We start from the raw sequence: 20,195 nt of genomic DNA on the forward strand, positions 1-20,195 counted from the left end.
TTTGAATACAAAATCGATGAAGTTTTGATCGAATCTTGATTTGAGATATTTGGGATTAAATTTAAATAGGAGTATTTGAATTTAGTTGAATTCAAAACGGAATATTTGAGTTGGATTGGAAGATCTATTTTCGCTGATTGATTTGGAAAAGGAAGTTACCGAAGTAACTTAAATGGATTCGAATTTCAGAGACATTCAAATTCGAATCACCACACAAAGAACCATTAAAATAATTAAACCAAAATACATATGATCAATTCATTGCAACTATTTATTTAGTAATTAATTTAGTGCTCTTTGGAATACTTAGCCCAAATAATATATTTGAATATATACATACAAGTATATACACTTCAAATTTATATTTCTTTCATTTTATGTTGGTTAAATAATTAGAAAAAGTTATAATTTGGAGCAAATTTTGCTATATTTTTATATGCTAAAACTCACGGTGTTACAGTGTTGTTTCTCTTTATGATGCATTTGTTAATCATGTTGCATCAATGCATCCTGATAGCGGCAAGTATCAGGGGCTCAACCGGTGCGAGGTAGGGGCTTGGTGTGTTCCGTACGGCAATTGTACGGAAAGTGAATACGTTAGCAATAACGTATGAACATCCACCATACGATGGTAGATATGGTTGTCTACCCATGTAGCGATTACATGGGGTGTCCCATAAGGCGATGGTACGGAAAGTGCATACGTTGGTGACAACGTATGAAATATCGCTTGTGCGGCGAGTTGCGCAAGCACCGTTCAAGTGAATGCTTGTTCTTTTTCATGCGAAGGATGATGTATGTGGTTGTGATGATTGTTTCGGAAGAGATGCGTTCGGGAAAGAATTGTAGAGATAAGGATCGAGCATACTTTCATGTTCCATTGTTCATTTCGCACCATACCTTTGAACATGCATGTTTTCTTGTCAAGATCCGACCGTAGGATATTCCAAAGACGTCTTTCTTGACCCGTTATGGGCTTTATGAGTTCACCATCATGTCTTTCGGCTTGACAAATGCACCGACATTCTTCATGTATTTGATGAACACAGTCTTCATGGAGGAATTCTACAAGTTTGTCATGGTGTTCATCCATGATATTATCATCTACTCCAAGACTGAAGAAGAACATTATGAGCATCTCTGTGTTCTTCTTGGCCGACTTCAACATCACCATCTCTATCACAAGTTCTGCAAATGTGAGTTCTGGCTTAAGGAAGTCGCCTTTTTGGGTCATGTCTTATCGGGAAACGGCGTTGCAGTTGACCCGAGCAAAGTGCAAGAAGTTCTCAATTGGTCTCAGCCCAAGAGTGTCACCAGCATCCGGAGTTTTCTCGGACTCGTGGGTTATTACCGCCAGTTCATCGAGAACTTCTCTAAAATTGCCAAGCAGAGCCTGGATATGGTCATACACTTATATTGATCGGCAACTACCTCAAGAGGCATGAAGTCTAAGCGCCAGAAGCACCAAGCCGCTACCGAGGTCAAAGACTCCAAGCTCGTAAGCCTCGTAGATGCCTCCAGGTCCGACGCCACCGCCAAAAGTGAGACAAACGACGGTGCTAAGGACAAGAAGGCTGGTGGTGGCATCAAGGTAGTGCCCCTCGACCCGTCTGAGCCAGCCAAGATGGTCAAGATAAGGGTCAACCTTAATCCCAAATAGGAACTAGAGATCATCACCTTCTTCTAGGCAAACCTGTTTGCATGGCAACCGTCCGATATGCCCAGAGTCCCTAGGGAGGTGATCGAGCATCGACAAGCTGTGGAACCCGACGCCAAACTTTTGGTGCAAAAACAGCGAAGAATCGCGGAGGACAGGAAGCAAGCTATCCAGGAGGAGGTCGGCAAACTCCTAAAGGCGGGCTTCAAACGAGAGGTCCGTCATCCTACATGGCTCGCGAATCTAGTCCTCGTGAAGAAGGCTAATGGCAAGTGGAGAATGTGCGTCGACTTCACCAACCTCAACAAATTTTGTCCCAAAGATCCTTTTCCTCTTCCTCGCATCGACCAGATAGTTGACTCTACGGCAGATTGTGAATTGCTATGTTTTCTAGATGCCTATTCGGGGAATCACCAAATTAGCATGTGGATTAAGGATGAAGAAAAAACTACTTTTATTACTCCCTTTGGTGTATTTTTCTATGTAAAGATGCCTTTCGGTTTGAAGAGTGCTGGTGCTACGTATTAACGGTGTATTCAGAATTGCTTACAACCCCAGATTGGGCGTAACATTGAAGCTTATGTCGACAATATTCAAGTCAAGTCTAGAACCAAAGATGCATTGATTGATGACCTCAAGGAAACATTCGACAACCTTAGGAAGTATCGTATGATGCTTAACCCCAAGAAGTGCATGCTCGACATCCCGTCCGGTAAGCTTCTCGGTTTCCTATTGTCAAGTCGAAGCATTGAGGCCAATACGGGCAAAATTGAGACTCTCAACCAGATGCGGTCACCTCGGTCACTGAAGGAAGTTCAAAAACTGACAGGATGCATCGCAACCCTTAGTCGTTTCATCTCCAAGATGGGCAAATGACAGATGCCTTCCTTAGCTGCTAAAGAAACACGACCGGTTTGAGTGGACGAAAGAAGTGGAGAAGGCTTTTCAAGACTTAAAAAGCCACCCCACAAGTTGTGAGCACGACCCTGGTGGTCGAGCGGGAATGCCCCAAGAAGAAGTCCAAGATCCAGGAATCGGTTTACTACGTAGGAGAAGTCCTACATGATGCTAAGCTACAATACCCGCAAGTTCAGAAGTTGTTTTATGTAGTCCTGGTGACTTCCCGGAAGCTACGACATTATTTCCAAGCGCATAAGATCACCATCGTAATGACGTATCCGCTGAAGGATGCTATAGCAATAGGGAGGCTACTGGACGAATCGCGCAATGGGCGGTCGAGCTCAACAAGTTCTACGTAGATTACGTGCCACGCATGAGCATTAAGTTAGGAGTACTAGCAGAATTCATCGTCGAGTGGATGAATGTTGAGGAAACAAAGCCAAACGTGGCCGAGGATCACTGGACGCTTTTCTTTGAGAGATCGCTTATGCTTCAAGTCTCGGGGGTTGGCATCATGCTCAAATCTCCAATGGTCGATGAACTCAGGTGTGTTGTTCAATTAGAATTTAAAGCTTCCAACAATGTTGCAAAATACAAAAGACTGTAAATGGGCTCCGTATAGCTATATCACTTGGAATCAGGTGATTACTCATGAAAGGAAACTCACAGCTAGTTGTAAACCAAGTGCAAAAAGAGTACCAGTGCTTAGACGACAATATGGCAGCTTATCTGAGCCAAGTACGAAAGCTCAAGCAAAAGTTCGAAGGGCTGGAAGTCACGCACATTTGGAGAGGCGACAACTCCTCTGCCGATGAACTCGTTAAGCTCGCTTCGTCTCGTTTGCCCACACCTGTAGTAGTCTTCGTCGAAAAACTCCTCAAACCATATGTCTCGATAGCCTCAAGCGCTGATGCTGCCCAACTCGACCAACAGTTTGGTCGGGTCAGCGAGGCAGAATCCACAGACACGAAAGTCTCACTACTCGAATGCGAATCGACTTGGATGACCCCAATCAGATTCTATCTCGAAGGTAGAGAGATCATGGACGATGATGCATCTATAGAGAAAATTGCTTGTAAGTCCAAGCTATACGTTTTGGTAGGCGGCAACTTCTTCCGAAAGGGGAGTAATAGAATCTTGATGAAGTGCATCACTAAGGAAGAGTGCAATAAAATATTGCTCGATATCCATGGAGGCATGTGTGGTAATCATGTGTCCTACCGCACCTTGGTTGCAAAGGATTTCCGCTAAGGATTCTATTGGCCGACTACTCTTCAGGATGCTTCCAAGCTAGTGAAAAAGTGCAAAAGCTACCAATTTTTCAGAAGGAAGACCACTCGACCAGCTCAAGCTCCTCAAACAATTCATCTTTCTTGGTCTTTCTCTGTTTGGGGTCTGGATATCCTGGGACCATTTCCCAAGGGCCCAAGGTGGTTTCAAATTCCTATTCGTGGCTATCAGCACGTTCACTCAATGGATCGAGGCCAAACCCATGGTAAGGATAACCACAAAAGCGGCTAAAAAGTTCATGGGGAGCATAATTACTCGATATGGCATTCTGCATCAGATAATTATAGACAACGATAGCTAGTTCAAAAGCGGGGCCTTAACTGCGTTCTTCAAAGAATTGGCATAAAAACTTATTTTGCTTCAGTAGCTCAGCCTCAAAGTAATGGTCAGTTTGAGCGTGCCAATGGTATAGTCTTGTAGGGTATCAAAACTCGTGTTTTTGACAGGCTGAAAGCTTACTCAAAATGCTGGGTGAAGGAACTCCCCTCGGTACTATGGGCCATTTGTACCTCGACTAATAGGGCCATCTGTGAAACTCCTTTCTTTTTAGTCTACAGAGCAAAAGTAGTGCTTCTGACTGAATTGCAGTTTGGGTCGCCACGGGTGGAAAGTTACATGGAAAAAGGGGCAAGAGCAATTACAAACAACATCAATCTACTCAAGTAGTACCATGATCGAGCGTCCATTCAAGCAGCTAAGTATCAACAAGCATTACGTAGATATCACAGTCAGAAAATTCAATCCAGGAAACTCACTGCTGAGGACCTTGTTCTACGAAATGTGCAGAAATAGGCTAGGCGCCATAAGTTATCACATAAGTGGGAAGCACCCTACGTAGTAGTCTAAGTCACTCGACCTGGATCAGTACGACTATCTACTCCAAACGGTGAAGAACTCTAAAACTCATTGAACATCGATCAACTCCAATAGTTTCATTCATAGATAAGATAGGTTAAAGGTAAGTCGATTACATTTTGATTAGACTGACTACCCTATTACATATTTTTCTTTCTGACCTGCGTAGCTAGCGCAAAGTTGACAGAAAGGAGTCACCTAACTCTTGCAAATAGTAAAGACTCACCACCTCCAAGAGTTCAGAAGTATGTGAACCCCTACTTGCCCTCGAATGAGTTGAGGAATCTCTTTTGCTCCTCCTTAGGGTGGCAGCTGATCGCCCAAGGAATCGGCCACTGACCAGCATAAGGGCCAGGGAGAGTGGCCTGCTTCTCCTCATCGCTCTCCCCCCGTAGGAGATCCCAGTCGGTCTCCTCATTGTCGTCAGAGATATTAATGATCCCAATGGACGTGGCCTCCCGAGCCAAGGGTCGGGCCGAAGCGACAAGCAGCCGCCTCCCCTGCAGAGATGGAAGCAGCATGGCCACCGGTGCCTCTGCCGACGATCGAAAGGGTCCGGCTCCCGAAGAAGCCATCGAGGTCATCGACATCTCCGAAGAGGATAAGGAGGAAGACGACGCCATACTCAAGACAAGGTTAACTGCTCACTCGTAGGGTTGTGAAGAATCCAGCCAGGTGACCCCAGCTTTATACCCGGGCCAAGCAGCCACGTAAGCTAGGGAGATGAAGCGGAAACAACGTAGTGGTAAAATCTCGCCGTACTTGCTGGGGCAAGAAGAACTCTTGCTCCAACAAAATGGAAGGAGATTGGGGTGAAAGCAAATGGCTTTGGCCCCCCTATTTATAGTTATGGTAACATATCAAACAACAAGTTTTGAAGCCATCAAGATCCGATAGCGATGGTTGAAATTCCAAGGTCGCCTCGGGTGCGCGGTGATTCAAGGCTGACGCGTCGGGCGGAAGCTGAGACATCGCCAAGGCATTATGGCGTGTCCAATCTCCGTATAGAGGGATGCTGCATCATTATGATACATCAAGTCAAAGGTTGCAGTGAAAATGAACATGAATGGGAGTGGATTTTTAATGTTCACCTACTCGACTATTCAAATTCACTTCATAGCCATAACATAACCATAGCCATACGCCCATAGGTTAACACCTTTGAGCATGTGGTCGAGAATAATGAGTCGATGCTTACGCTCTACTCTCCGCTAGATCCAGTCATTAAGCAGAGAGTCGGGGGCTACATCGTATATTTTCGATGCTTATGCTTCATTCTTGGATTAATTATCATGCTAACCAAGAGCCAGGAGCTACATCACATAATGTCAACACTTATGCTCCATTTTCTACTCGATAAGAGAAGAATCAGGGGCCACATCGGGTATTCTTTGATGCTACAGCTCTCCTCTCTGTATTGATTATCACATCAAATAAAGAGTCGGGGGCTACATCGTATATTTTTTATGCTAAGGATTTACTCTCCACTCGATCCAGAAATCGAACAGAAAATCGAGGGCTACATCATATACTTTCGAAGGTACATGTATGTTCTTATTTACTCTCTGATCAAAAATCTTCTCCTCGACCAGAGAGTCGGGGGCAACATAGTAATACCATGTTCTGTAAAATACATATTTTCTATATACATGTTTTTTGCAAAAGTTTATCTGGCGTTGCATCGACTACCATTGAATATAACCAATAGAGGCATGTGTTAGGCTGATGACGAACAACTACACCTCATAAGGTATAACAAAACAAGAGGTTGTCAGACATCTCACGCTTAACGGCCAACAAGGTTATGAAGTTCTAGTCGGTCCAATATATGTTTTCTCTATCGAGTTCGTGTTCTCACGCTAGTGAAATACGCAAGTCGACTAAAAGTTTGCAAAAGACCATCATGTTGTCTTTTTTCTTAGTTTCGCACTAGTTTATCTTTTCCTTATTCAGTCGGTTACTTTGAGTGATTGCTCTATGGCCGATACATCTAATGTTATGCCTAGTTGACTTTTCAGGTGTCAACAGATATACAGTTAGCTAGTTTTGAGGATGGTTATAACATTTACTAATCAATTTTTGCATCTACTTATGCTAACTCTATTTCATCAACAAGGAAATAGTGGCAAAAACATACTAGACAAGCAAAATAAAGTCATGTTTACAGACATCCCCAAACCACGGATCAAGTTTCAAAAGTTTTGAGCTGGAAACCACGGAAAATTAGATGGAAGGGCTACTCTTGTTCTCGTTGTCAGGTAGCTCAAGTGCCAGAGATTCGATGAAGCTGGGAACCAAGGGCTTAACGTCTTCGATAATTTTTTGCTGCATCTTCTGCTGAACATCCGAACCCCTCCGTCACCACTAAAGTGCCGAGGTTGGGGTTATAGCTCTTGAGGAGACCAAGCATTGTCTCGGTGCCGATGGAGACTGCTTGGTTCATACAGTCGAGGGTTTGATCCCTCAGCTTTTGAAGCATTGTGATTGCGGTGTCCCATTCGGTGGCTATAGTGTCCCGACTGGCAGCCATGGCATCCCGATCAGTTTTCGCTTTCTTCGAAGGTTCTCTGAGTTTTTCTAGATATTTATCCTTTTCATTGGTGGTTTTCATTGTGTCATTAAGGAGAATGTCTTTGTTCTTTATGAAGGATTCAAGATCTAGGAAAGCAAACAAAAACAATTCTTATCAGTTGCCTAACATTCTAATCACATGCTGGTGACCAGCATGATCGATCGCCATATATTGAGCTTTGGAAGCTGCTATGTGAGCCTCTATCACCACCCAAGGATAAACTGTTGTTCCAAGGGCTGTGGTTCTGGTAGGCTCCGAGCTTGCCTTGGGCGTGTCTGTAGATGTTTGCTCTACTCAAGGAGGCAGAAGTGGCACAACAGAGGAAGCTAGAACCAGTTGACTGGTTGAACAACTTGCTGTCTGCTCTTTTGGCATTTCTAGACATGACAACCTGCGATCGACAGGATTAGGAAAGGAAAGGAAGACTGCAAGCCAAGACAAGTATTCACGTCAAACCTTTGGGAAATTTTAATGTGCGATAGGATCTTCGACTTCTACCTCTTGATTGTTATTTGCTTCTTCATCATAGCGGCAGCCGATATCGGTTGTGTCGAAGGAATGATCTGAGGGCTATACGATGCCAAGGAGGCTATTGCCTGCAAAAAACTCGCCCACAATGCTCATCATCATTCTGGACTTATCAAGTGGATCCTCAGAAGAATGACCAACACAAGGGGAACGACTTGTTGAGAGTTACCTCTCTTACCGAGTCATCAGGTGCTTCGGCTACTCGAGGAGGTGATCGGGGGAGGGGGGAGTTATAGTTGTTCCATGCAGATCGGGCGTCAATTGGCATATGCTCGATAATCAGAATGATAGATAAACAAGTGGTCATCTAAGGACTTAATTTCAGTACCAGTTGCCTTCTTCTCCGCGTTCTCTTGAGAGGCTGCAGATCATATAGTAAAGCCGATCTCTAGAATAGAAGAGACCCTTCAGCCTCTTGATCAGTTGGCGTTTTTCCCTTGGCCTTGTCATTAGCGCCGGAGCAGGGGGTATCCTCGAGAATAGGAACTCCGGTAATGGGGATGTTGTCCTCTTGGTGGAGGGCTGGAACTTGGAGTCAAAAAGATAAATCGGGTCGAACAATCAATAATTAGTACTACTTTCTTGATTCAAGCAAATTCCCATAGGTGGTCGGGGATTCATGAGGGAGTAGGGCTGAATAGAACCTGGTTGTGCCTCTTCAGCAAACAGCTTGCCCAATTGAGTAGCGGTATCATGCAGAGACAGAGCTGAAAGAGAGAAGTCACTCGAAAGAGTTCGACTGCAACAAAAGGAGCAGCAAAATGCTAACTAAATGTTACATCCAATCACGTCCCGGGAGCTATTGTTGCAGCATAGTCCTAGGCAAAGCGATCATGCGCTTTCAAGGGGCTCGACCTTCGACTAATGAAGTCTTTGGCCACATGCCACCCGGTTAAGCCACTTTGTCTAAGTTCGCCAATCTTCTTGATGTAGTAGGCAGAGCGGTCGGACTCGCGGTGCTGCTTTGACCAGGACGGATTTTGGCAGGGGTGAAGGCCCATATAAACTATCATTATCAAGATCATTCACATCATCACTACTATCACTATCACTATCAAGAAGCTTGAGATGTGATGATACCTTACGCCCTTTTGTCATAAGACAAGTGGGAGCCTCGCCGTCGCTCAAGTCACCAAAAACTAACCTTGTCGGTGGAGTGGTGCCGATGGCGATTGTTGCGACTCCTTCACCATCAAAGTCGGAGTCGTTGGAGTCCCATTCTTCACCAATGTGAGCTTGACCGGGTTCTTCTTCTTGTGCATCTTGATCTTGTCCTTCTTCTTCTCATCCTTGTCATTGTCCCCCTTTTTTGGACAATCGGCAATAAAATGGCAAACCTCACCACACTCATAGCAAGCTCTCTTTGAATTTCTTCTCTTCGAATTGTCATGAGACTTCTTGTATTTGCTATAGACACCCTTCTTGAGGAATTTCTTGAACTTCTTCACAAAAAGTGCTACTTCCTCATCATCATTGCTTTCATCATCACTAGAGCTTATTTGAGCTTCTTTGCTTGCCTTCAATGCAATGGATTTGTTCTTCGAGCTTGAGTTTTGCTTGACAAGATCTTTGACTTCTTTGGCTTCTTCGCCCATGAGCTCATGTACAAGAATTCTTCCAAGCACATCATTGGGTGTGAGTCTCTTGAAATCTTTTCTCTCACAAAGGAGAGTAACCAAAGTGAGGTTTCTTATTGCAAAGGATCTCAACATTATCTTTACCACAAAGTGATATGTCATATCCTTTCTTCCAAGACCTTTGATCTTGTTCACTAGCAACATCAACCGATAAAACATTTATTGCGGTGTCTCATCACCTTCCATCACAAATCTCCCCAACTTCCCTACAAGCAATTCTATTTTTTATTCCCTCACACTTGTTGTTCCTTCATGTGCAACTTGGAGGGTTTCCCACATATTTTTTGCTTCCTCGAGTCCATCCACTTTGTTGAATTCCTCGGGACTCAAGGTACCAAGCAACACACTTGCGACTTGTGTATTGCGGTGGAGGTTTTTCTCTTGTTCAGGAGTAAGCTATATGACTTCATCGGGCAGCTCAAAACCTGCACAAGCAATTCTTCAAACACTTGGATGAAGAGAGATTATATGCATTTTCATCTTGTGCCTCCAAGCAGCATAGTGCGTGCCATCAAAATATGGCGCATGCCCAGATGGCACAAAAATATAAGAATGTGATGCATTCAACTTATGGTAATTGAAACCGATTTCAACTCCCTTGTTCTTGTTGTCGTCTGACTTCAAAGGATCCTCCTTAGGACTCCTCGGGCTTCTCGGACTCTTATCCCCAGCCGTCGACATCTTCAATTTCTACAAGCAGTTAAGCCTTGTAGGAGGTTTAGTCACTGATACCAATTGAAAGGTCCTTGATGTCGCCTAGAGGGGGGATAGGCATTTATTTGAAATTTTAAACTTGCAGCGGAAATTAGTAAAATCAAAAGTTCCGACCTTAACCGGAACTTCCGGGTTCAACTCGGATATTTCAGTGACAGAGAGAAAAACTTAACTTTAACCACCCCTACTCAATTCTAGTACTTGTAATGCATATCCACGAGTTCACAAGGAAATTGCCGACCTATGCAACCGATATATTTCAACTAGAGCTTCACTAATGTAGAGATCGACCGAGTATAAGATGAAGTGAACAAAAAGGAACAAGTGCTCAATAAAGCAAACCAAGTGAAGGAGACAATGATTTGTTTACCAAAGTTCGGACCCCTCCATTGAGGTTCCTACATCTCCGTTGAGGAGCTCCAAAGAGCCAGGTCTCTCTCAACCCTTTGCCTCACCAAGTAATCACAAAGGTCGAGCTTGGTTATCACTATGTGATTTCTTCCCTTTTGGAGGCAAAATTGCGGCCTTCACAAACTTTCTTGCAGCACACCACAAGCTTAGGTGCTCACAAGCAACGCCTAGCCGTCTAGGAGCTCCAAGCTCCAAGAGTAACAAATCTGGTGATGAATCAACTTGCTCATGAACTCAAGTGCACAAGATGGGAATTATGCTCACTTAATCTCTTGCTCTCACAACCCAACCCACAAATATTTGCAAATCTCAAGCTAAAGGAAGGTGAGAGTGAGTGCTTTTTGGCTCTAAAGGTTGTCTCTTTCATGCAAAAGCAGCAGCCCCCTCAAAAGGAGTGGGAGGGGTATATATACCGAACCCCCAAAAACTAGTCGTTACAGAGCATTCTGACCTAACCCTGAACTTCTGGGTCCTAAGTCAGAACTTCCGACTTAGGTCGAAAAGTTACTGTTACAACTTTTATTCTATTCATCAAAAGTTAATCAAACTCGAAACTTTCGGTCCAAAACCGGAACTTCCAATTTCATGAGAAAACCAAAACCAAGAGTTTCCTTCCGAGTTGAACCTGGAACTACTGACTAACTCGGAACTTCCAATCCAAAATCGGAACCTTCGAGTACCCAAGTTAAATTCTAGATTCCTAGTGGCCGTGGGGTGATATGTGTCTTCTCAAATTGTCCTAGATATTCTATGAGCACTGAGACATGTCAAGTAAATTCATTGGTGCATCCCTCTTGATAGTACAACATCCCTAAACTCAAATTCAAATTCAAACTTAAACTTAAAAACTTAGGGATAACTATATGTTGCTTCTTTCTTCTTTTTTTTAGGGTCGCCAAATTGTCCTTTTATTTTCTTTTGATGGGACTACTACCTGTTCATCAACTTACTGAACTTATTAGTCCCTTAATTGTTTGTCATTAATCATCCAAACCCACAAAGGGGCCTAGATGCACTTTTAGGTATACTCGGAGATCACAAAAGCCTATACTATGAAGGTCTTTCTTGGGTTAACCGACTCGAGTACGACTAATATCCAAGTAGTATTCGATTGCTTTGCCTTGACAAGCAAGATGAATGGCTCCCTATAGACAATGGCTAGAACTAAGGCGGCGCCAGGACCCCCTTTATAAGGCAGGGGACCTTGATCCCCAGAGGACAACTCGCGACAGATCAACGCCTACGCAACTCGACGCAAGCACCAAGATCCTAACTTTGGAGATACTCGATGACTTCAACTCTAGATTACCTCAGATCCGATCTACTCCATTGTAATAGGCTTAGCCACCTTGCTTGTACTCGAGACAATCCATATACAGCATCATCCACACAAGACATAGGGTACTACTTCACATCTGGGGCCCGAACCTGTATACATCGTGTGTCTTGTTTCCTACTCGATCCCTGATCTCAAAGTTACCCCAGCGCAATTACGGATATATTATCAGGAACTAATCTTCGACACACGGGTTCTGCACCCGGCAGGTCTGGGTTCAAGTTTTATTTTCTGCCCACGGGTTCATCAAGTCGAGTACCCGAACTAAGTCGGGTTGGGCTCGGGTTTCCATTTGTGCCCACAGGTTCCCATTGGGCCGCCCGAAACACCAGCCCACATAGCCCAACCTATTAGTTCCTTGCCCCTGATATGTTGCTTTCCCAATCGGCCCAAGCACCAAATCGGCAAGGCCAACCCTCCACGACTCCACGCGCCGGCCATCCCTCTTTCAAATAACATGACCGTTCTTGACAGATGAATCAGTTCATTTTCCTAACTTTTTTTTCATAGACTTAGTCCATGAACAACCATGGATTTTGTATATAAATAGGAATGCAGGACGACACTTGTAGAATGAAACCAACCTCCTCAAGCTCTTCTACTCCCCCTAAAATGGCCTCCGATCCCCTCACAAAGAAATATATTCCAATTCCTATGCCTGCTAGGGTGGAAGTGCTGATATGCTGGTATGGAGACCTCTGTAAACTAAAGAAGTCTAATGACTTCTCAGAAACCTTTGGAATGTGGTTCTTCATGTGTCCGAACTTCTAGTATGACCCACTAGAGGGCAGCATCCCTGGTGGTTACCGCTAGGTAAACACTTGTGGCCAAACTATATTACAACTATCTGTCATTTACCATTGATCATTCTTGTCTCCATTGGTAATCTCTATCACCTCTCTGTGAGTTCGTACAGTGGATGGATATTGAGAAGTTACTAGCAGATATGTTCCTCCTACACAATAAGCATCGGACAAAATGGGGATGATTCGAACCAATGTAAGCAGACGAGAGGAAGGGGGTTGAGCGCAAATGTATGCAGGAGGAGCAGTGAAAGCTGAGAGAGGAGCAGGCTCACCGAAAAAGTCATAATCCCATTATCACTAGCTTCACTCTCCTTGAAAGAAGTATAAGTGGCATGGTTGTTTCACTTAAGAACATCAAGCACACGAGATTGGTTGCAATAGGAAGCCTCATAGGAACCACACCTATTCTCCAATGCCTTCTACTTCGCCAACAAAGCCTTGTGATAACTAATGTTGTATTTGAATTGTCTTTGGATTCCCCACACAATGTATGAATATTGCATATCCCACTTCTCAACAATCTCACTGAACATTACATTTGCAATTAGTTCAGGAGTCAGGTTGTGGTGCGACGTGAGTACATTTTCCAGCTGGCAACTATGGTCCACCACTCTTGAGGTCAGCCAATGCGACACGTACTTGGCTTGTATGTGCGAACATGAATTCAGCATCCCAGAATTTTGCACTTAACAGAGTACTTTTCTAGGCTATATATAAGGCTGGACAAAAAGCTCTAGGCTCACGAGCTAGCTCGGGCTCAACTCGAATCGGCTTGTTGTCTAAACGAGCTGAGCTCGAGCCTCCTCATTGGCTCATTGCTGAATCGAGCCGAGCCCAAGCTAGCTCAAGAGCTAGACCAAGCCCATGGTGTCTTCTGTGGAGAAGGCAAGGGAGGGAGTGCTCTGTGCGGTTCCACTGGCACCATTGCCAGCGAGGGAGGAGGAGGTGGCGATGGCTGCGTTGCGGTGGGCAACGTGGGAGGGCGAGGTGAGCCAGCGTGCTCTCTGTGGGCATGGTAGCTCGAGACGCTTAGGCGTGTGCTGCTATCCTCGTGCCACACTGCCTCTGTGCAACCGCGCTGCCATCGAAAGGCGGCCTCGACAGCTAGAGCCAACGCGTGACGGACAAGGGAGCAGTGTTGGTGGAGGGCGGGCTGCCGTCAGGATTTGGTGCGACGCGGCATGTGCAGGCGTTGGCGCGGTGGCCGGTGAACGGCGGTAGCGTGGTAGATGGCAGGGTCCAGTGTCGAGTGTTAGCAGCGCGATGAATGGTGGGGTCTAGTGTTGGGCGTCAGTGGCATAGCAGAAGGCGGGGTTCAGTGGCGCGATGGACGATGGGGGCCAGTATTGGGCGACGGAGCGATGAATGGCGGATGCTGGCGTCAAGCGGTGATGCGATGGATGAGGGCGCCGACATCAGACGGCGGGGGCTGGTGGCAACGACAGCTTTTTTCACGAGGAAACCCTAGCCACCAATTAAATAGGTTGAGTGACTCAGGCTGGCCATGGGATGGTGGCCTGGTAAGCTATGACTCGCGAGCTTTACCAAGCCAGCTCGAGTCTGAGCCGAGCCCCCTTTCTAGCTTGTTTCATTTATCGAGCCGAGCCATGCTCGGCTCGTCATTTTGTGAGCTTGAGCGAGCCGAGCTGAGCGGGGCTTAGATTGGCTTGTTTCCACCTCTATCTATAGATAGCAACCCTGAACTCCCTCTATGATGACAGAGCCCACATAGCCATTGTGTTCTCCAATTCATACTTATTTGGGAACAACTGATTGATTCGAACCACATTTGAATCATGCTCCCAAGAGGAATCATGGCTCTCTATAAACTTCCATTGTTGCTTTATTAGGCCGGTTCCATTCATTAGGCACGGGATCTTTGTGACCTCCAATGTTAGACAACTCCTCATAATCATCTTCCCCGCTAACCTCATTGCCGTCTTTCTCATCCTCCTCCTCCCCCCCCCCCCCATTAACATACTCCACCAAACCTTCTTCCTCATATGCTGCCTTATGGTCCACTAAATCCAGCTCAGTAACAATTGCAGGAATGTCCTCCCCTTCGCCTGACCCTTCGGCTCAGCCATCTGCCCATGTTGAACCAGCATGGCAACCTCTGGCAGTACCGCATCATCCTGACAATCCTCTTCTTTAACCGGTGCCTTTGCGCTACTCTGAACCTCATCACTGCTATCTTAGACTTCTCTCGGACATGCTGGACTAGCATATTAAACTTAGCTCCATGACGCTTGCACCAATCCAACCATTTTACCCATTGTTTGTCCGATACACATGCTTTAACTCCCAAACAATTAGATTGCAAGAATGAGTCCACATGCGTTGCACCCTAACAGAGTAAATTCGAGGGGTCCAACTTAAAAAAATGGGTGAATCATTTAATCATATTGTTTCGCGGATTCGAAACTCGCGTTCGAATTGTATTATTTTGTAACTTTGAATGTAATATTGCGGGTGTGCCAGTATACATAGTATACAAAAGACAGGAGACAATGTAATGAAATTGTATACTTTATTCATTCATATCAAATTTATAAAGTACATATTTCAATTACAAAGTTTTACTCCACAATGCTCATGCTATCTGGATTTATTATTTCAGCGATTTCTTCGTCTTGGTTCCTGAGGCTTCGTGAAGCTCTCCGGTTAATTATGCCTGTCGGTGACATGGGAACCAGGGGTCCCCGAGTCCCGAGTCCAGGACAACAGAATGCCATGTGGCGCCTTTCCTTGGGGACCAACTCCCCAAGGGTCGAGAAGAGCCAATTCCGGGAGAGGTGCTTAGGGCCATGAACAGTGGTCCTCGAGTACCTAGAGACTCCCCGAGGGCCGAGAAGAGCCAGTTCCGGGACGGGTGCTTGGGACCATGAACAGTGGTCCCCGAGTACCCAGAGTTCCCTGAAGACCCAAGAAGAGGCAGTTCCGGGAGGGGTGCTCAGGGCCATGAACAGTGGTCCCCGAGTACCCAGAGTTCCCCGATGACCCGAGAAGAGCCAGTTCCGGGAGGGGTGCTCAGGGCCATGAATAGTTAGCCCCCGAGCACCCATAGTTCTCCAAGGATCCGAGAAGCCCCTTGCCGGTGGACCCCACAAAGGCTCCACGGTGAGGTGTCAACCGGTGGGAGGCCCAATGTACTCAGAGTTCCCCGAGAACCCGAGAAGAGCCAGTTCCGGGAGGGGTGCTCAGGGCCATGAACAGTTAGCCCCCGAGCACCCATAGTTCCCCGAGGATCCGAGAAGCCCCTTGCCGGTGGACCCCACAAAGGCTCCACGGTGAGGTGTCAACCGGTGGGAGGCCCGATGCTGCATTTAAGAGGGAACGTGGCCGGTCACATCCAACCACTCCCTCCCACGCCTGTTGTACTAAGTATGTCAGTCCTTGCCACCGCCTGGCAGGAAGACGTGGGGACATTTAATGTGACAGGTCCCATTGCACGTCACCCTGCGGGGCCCGTGAAAGGAACGGTTTGGAGATATCGTCGCTGGGCTCGAGGCATATTGCTGTCACCCTACCGTGTCAGATCTGCTCTGACCGAACGGGCATGCGGGGCAGTTCGGGGGCTGCCCAGTGAGCCCACCCTTGCACCTACTAAAGTTGGGCGTAATGGACGACGGGACCGGCCGGAGGCGCATTTTCAACCCCTGTAACATCAAATTGTAGCCCCATGACGGTTGCTTTCCATTTATGGCTCATGGGAACTCGTGCCCCCGTTCTGGGCACGCCGAGCCTCCCCCGATAGGATAAAAGGGGGGTGCACTCCGTAGAAGAGGACGACTGATAGAGGTCAAGCTTTAGACGGGGCGACTCGAAGCAAGACCAAAGCTCAAGACTTAGACAAAAAAAACCTTGTAACATAGAGATCCAGAGAAAGGCATTCCAAGAGTATTAATAGCACATCATACACACAGGAGTAGGGTATTACGCTCCATGCGGTCTGAACCTATCTAAAATCCCTTGAGCATTTACTCTTACTAGTTAATGATCATCCGTCCTGCCTAAATCTCATATATTCGCATTAAATCCACGTACGAGGTAGATCCAGAATCAGCCCCCCGGCCGAATCTCAAAGGGGGTCCCTCAGGATCCCCACTTGTGGTGTTCATCCACCGACAACGCCCGTCTTCAGGCTACCTCCAATTAAGCTACGCTGGCGGTCATCATATCGAGGTTATCTCTGAGTCTACAAGGTTGTAGTCACACGCAACAAAACGAAGCAAAGTAAGCGTTAGAAATAAAAAGTAGTAAAGACGGGACAACAGTCTAGCATGAGCTTTTTGGACTGTTTATGTATCACGGGTCATCATCGGCCACGTAGGCCTCAGAATTGTGTTTGTGTGAAGAGGTAAGCTACGAGCGCGGCATGATGCATAGCTTCTACCGAAAGCGGCAGCATGGCCGCCACCAGGAGCTCCGACACTGTGCTTGACTCACTAACTCCCTCTTCGGAGCCTCGGACTTGTCCTCATCGGCCATCTCTAAAGGCAACAGGCAACTGACACCACACAGGCATAAGCCACAAAGGCGAGGTGATCACTTGTGGGCCACGCAGGCTCCAGTCACAAAGGCACATATTCTGGTGAGCCACAAAGGCAACGATGAGTCACGAAGGCGGTGTAATCACAACGTGTATCAGCACAACCAACAATGAAGCAGGATCAGCAATAGTGCAAAAATCAAGCCACCAAGCATCACCGAGCAGTTGGCCGACAATAAGAAGACAGCCACGTGATTAAGTCATCAGGATAACTATGCCAAGATTAGGCACCAGAGAGATATAGACCAATTCCACAGGCCTCACCAGGACAATCAGGCACCATAATGCATAATCAAGCCCAACAGAACATCAATAGCAAGCCAACCTGCGACATTAGAACCCCAATTGGCCAGAGGGCAAAACAGCAACATCACCCTCAAGCCACATGCTGCAACAACAATCTCCATGCCATCTACAACGGCATGGCAGCTGGTAAGACAACAGAGGGGCAACACCAAAAGCCCAACAGCATACAAACGAAGCCACCACAATATTACACAGTCGGCACCAAGAAGCATAGGACCTAGCCATCTTAGTGACAGAGAAAGGGGAGGCGGCGTCCGGGCCTTAGTATCGGCACAATGGCACGTGCACACCGGCACATAGCAGCATGGCTTCACCCTTCTCCCACAGGTGTTCGCAAAAGGCAACAGCATATCAACGACGCGAACCGGGGCCTCAGTTTTATCATCACGGCCCACAACAAGCTCTCAAGCAATAGCAGGAGCATAGCAACGGGGTGACCTCTGGCTTCTTCATCATCGGCGGCACACGGCAAGCATAAACCTGGGCAGCGATAGCACCATGGCGCGACGGCCGGGTACATGCACGAGCCAACCAGCAACATATGCACGGCACCATGACCGGCAACCACATGCACGATCGAGAAAAAAGGGGACATGGGAAGATTACAGCCAGAATTCACCGCGAAAAACGACAGCGGCGACAGAGTTCAGATCGGCCAACATCCCCATCGGCAACAGTGATTCACCTCGAGGACGGCGACCGAAAGCTCGATGGTGTGGCTCGGGTGGCACGGCTCGGTGCGTCGCTCGACGCGCCGCGGGGCAGCACATGTAGGCGCAGCAAGGGCTCGGTCCTTCCTCCTCGGCACATGACAGCTCAGCCACGGGCAGAGGGAGGAGAAGGCGGTGCACAGCATGAGCAAGGGCATCGACCGGCAGTGGCAAAAGGCGACGGCGCAATGTGGTAGAGCTCCCACCTGTTGTCCAAAAAACTCTCCCCCTCCCGGGCACCCCCTCCCTGCCTTTTATAGAGGCAGCCCGGGGTTCCCTCACGAAGAGATCGGGTCGAGTTCGGTTGGGATTTAGGGGAGGAGACCTGATCGGATCTGGTTGGAGATGAGGATGAATCAGTTGGGGAACGAGATACAACATCGGTGGTCCACCAGCCAGAGGAAGAGAGGGGAAAGGGGCGCGTGTGGCTGGGTGGCTAGGGCTCAGCAGGGGCAGCGGCGTGGAGCGAGTGTCTGCCTAGCGGCGCACCCAGGTGCAAGAGACGCGGGATGCGACGCCAGCTCAGAGCGGAGTGCGGCGTGGCGCGAGCGCGTTCGAGGTAGAGAGGGGCAGCGCGCTTGAGTGGCTCGGGCCCAGGGAGCAGAGGGGCGACGGTGAGATTAAGGGTTGCGGCGTGGGAGCCATGGCGTCATGCCCGACTCGTGTGGAAGAGAAACAGGAGAAAGGAGCCCCCTTCCGGGCCGGCTCGGTGATGGAGAAGAAAAGAGGCAGCTGCCTCGTGCCGGCTTTGGGCTATTGCGGCCCTAATGAGGAGAGAATGTGCTGGGCCATCTCAACATGGGCTCAAATAGAGAGGAGGAGGCGGCGGTAACTATATGGACCGGACCAGAATTAAAAGAGGGATAAAGGGGCCGGCCCCAGGCCAGGCCACCTCTTTTTTCTATTTTTTTTATTTCCCTTTCCTTTTCTCATATACATATGTATATATATACATTGTATGCATATATGCCAGCGTACATATTAAAAAAAACTGTGAAATGAGTACTTACGTCAAAACGTAGTCGTACACATATCATTTATCCTTACCATCAGGGTTCGAGTGCTCAAACATGGTAAATGGAAAGTTGCACAGATCAACATCATATGGACCATTACAGACTTCACCATCATCATAAAAAACTATAAGTATTGTAGGGTTTGACATATCTACAACGTGACACATATTTCGTAAAATTCCATACACATATTTGAGAAAATATTTAAACCCTGAAACCTAAATTTATTACCTAAAACCTAATTTCTTTTTTTTATTCGATTTAGTAATTCTAAATTCTATGATAAGTTCTAACTCTATCAGAAAAGCTTAAATCCTCGAACTTTAATTTATTACCTAAAACCTAATTTCTATAGTAATACTAAATCTATTAAACCCTAACACTAACCTACAACTTACCCTTAGATCTAATGTGGCTAACCTACAAGATTACAATAACATACAAATTTAAACCGTAAAAATTTAGAAAAAAAATATATTCTTCTTATTCCTCTCTTCTCTCTATTCTATTCCTCCCTCCATGCTCTCCTCTCCCTCTCCCTCTCTCCCTCCTCTCCACCCAATGGCCGGCCCCCTCTCTTCCGACCAGCCACCCTCCTCCACCAGTTAGCACCACCGCCCAAGCCCCTTCTTCTCCCTCCTAAGCACCTCGCCACCGCCGCCGCGCCCTCCTCTCTCTTGATGCCAAGTAGAATGGTCAAGGAGAGAGAGGACCGGTGTGACTTAGATTCACACTACTATCATACTACGTAACATGTGTCACGCTATGATAGTGGAACAATTACAACGACCAATGCACAACATTATTTTTGCCACATTACCGTGACGTAAGAATAGCTATTGTCACACTTCCGTAGCATAGGAATAACACATATCCCTATATAGACTACTATCATGCTACTTTGG

This window comes from Phragmites australis, chromosome 21 (assembly GCF_958298935.1).
Source record: "Phragmites australis chromosome 21, lpPhrAust1.1, whole genome shotgun sequence".
NCBI classification, from domain to species: Eukaryota; Viridiplantae; Streptophyta; class Magnoliopsida; order Poales; family Poaceae; genus Phragmites; species Phragmites australis.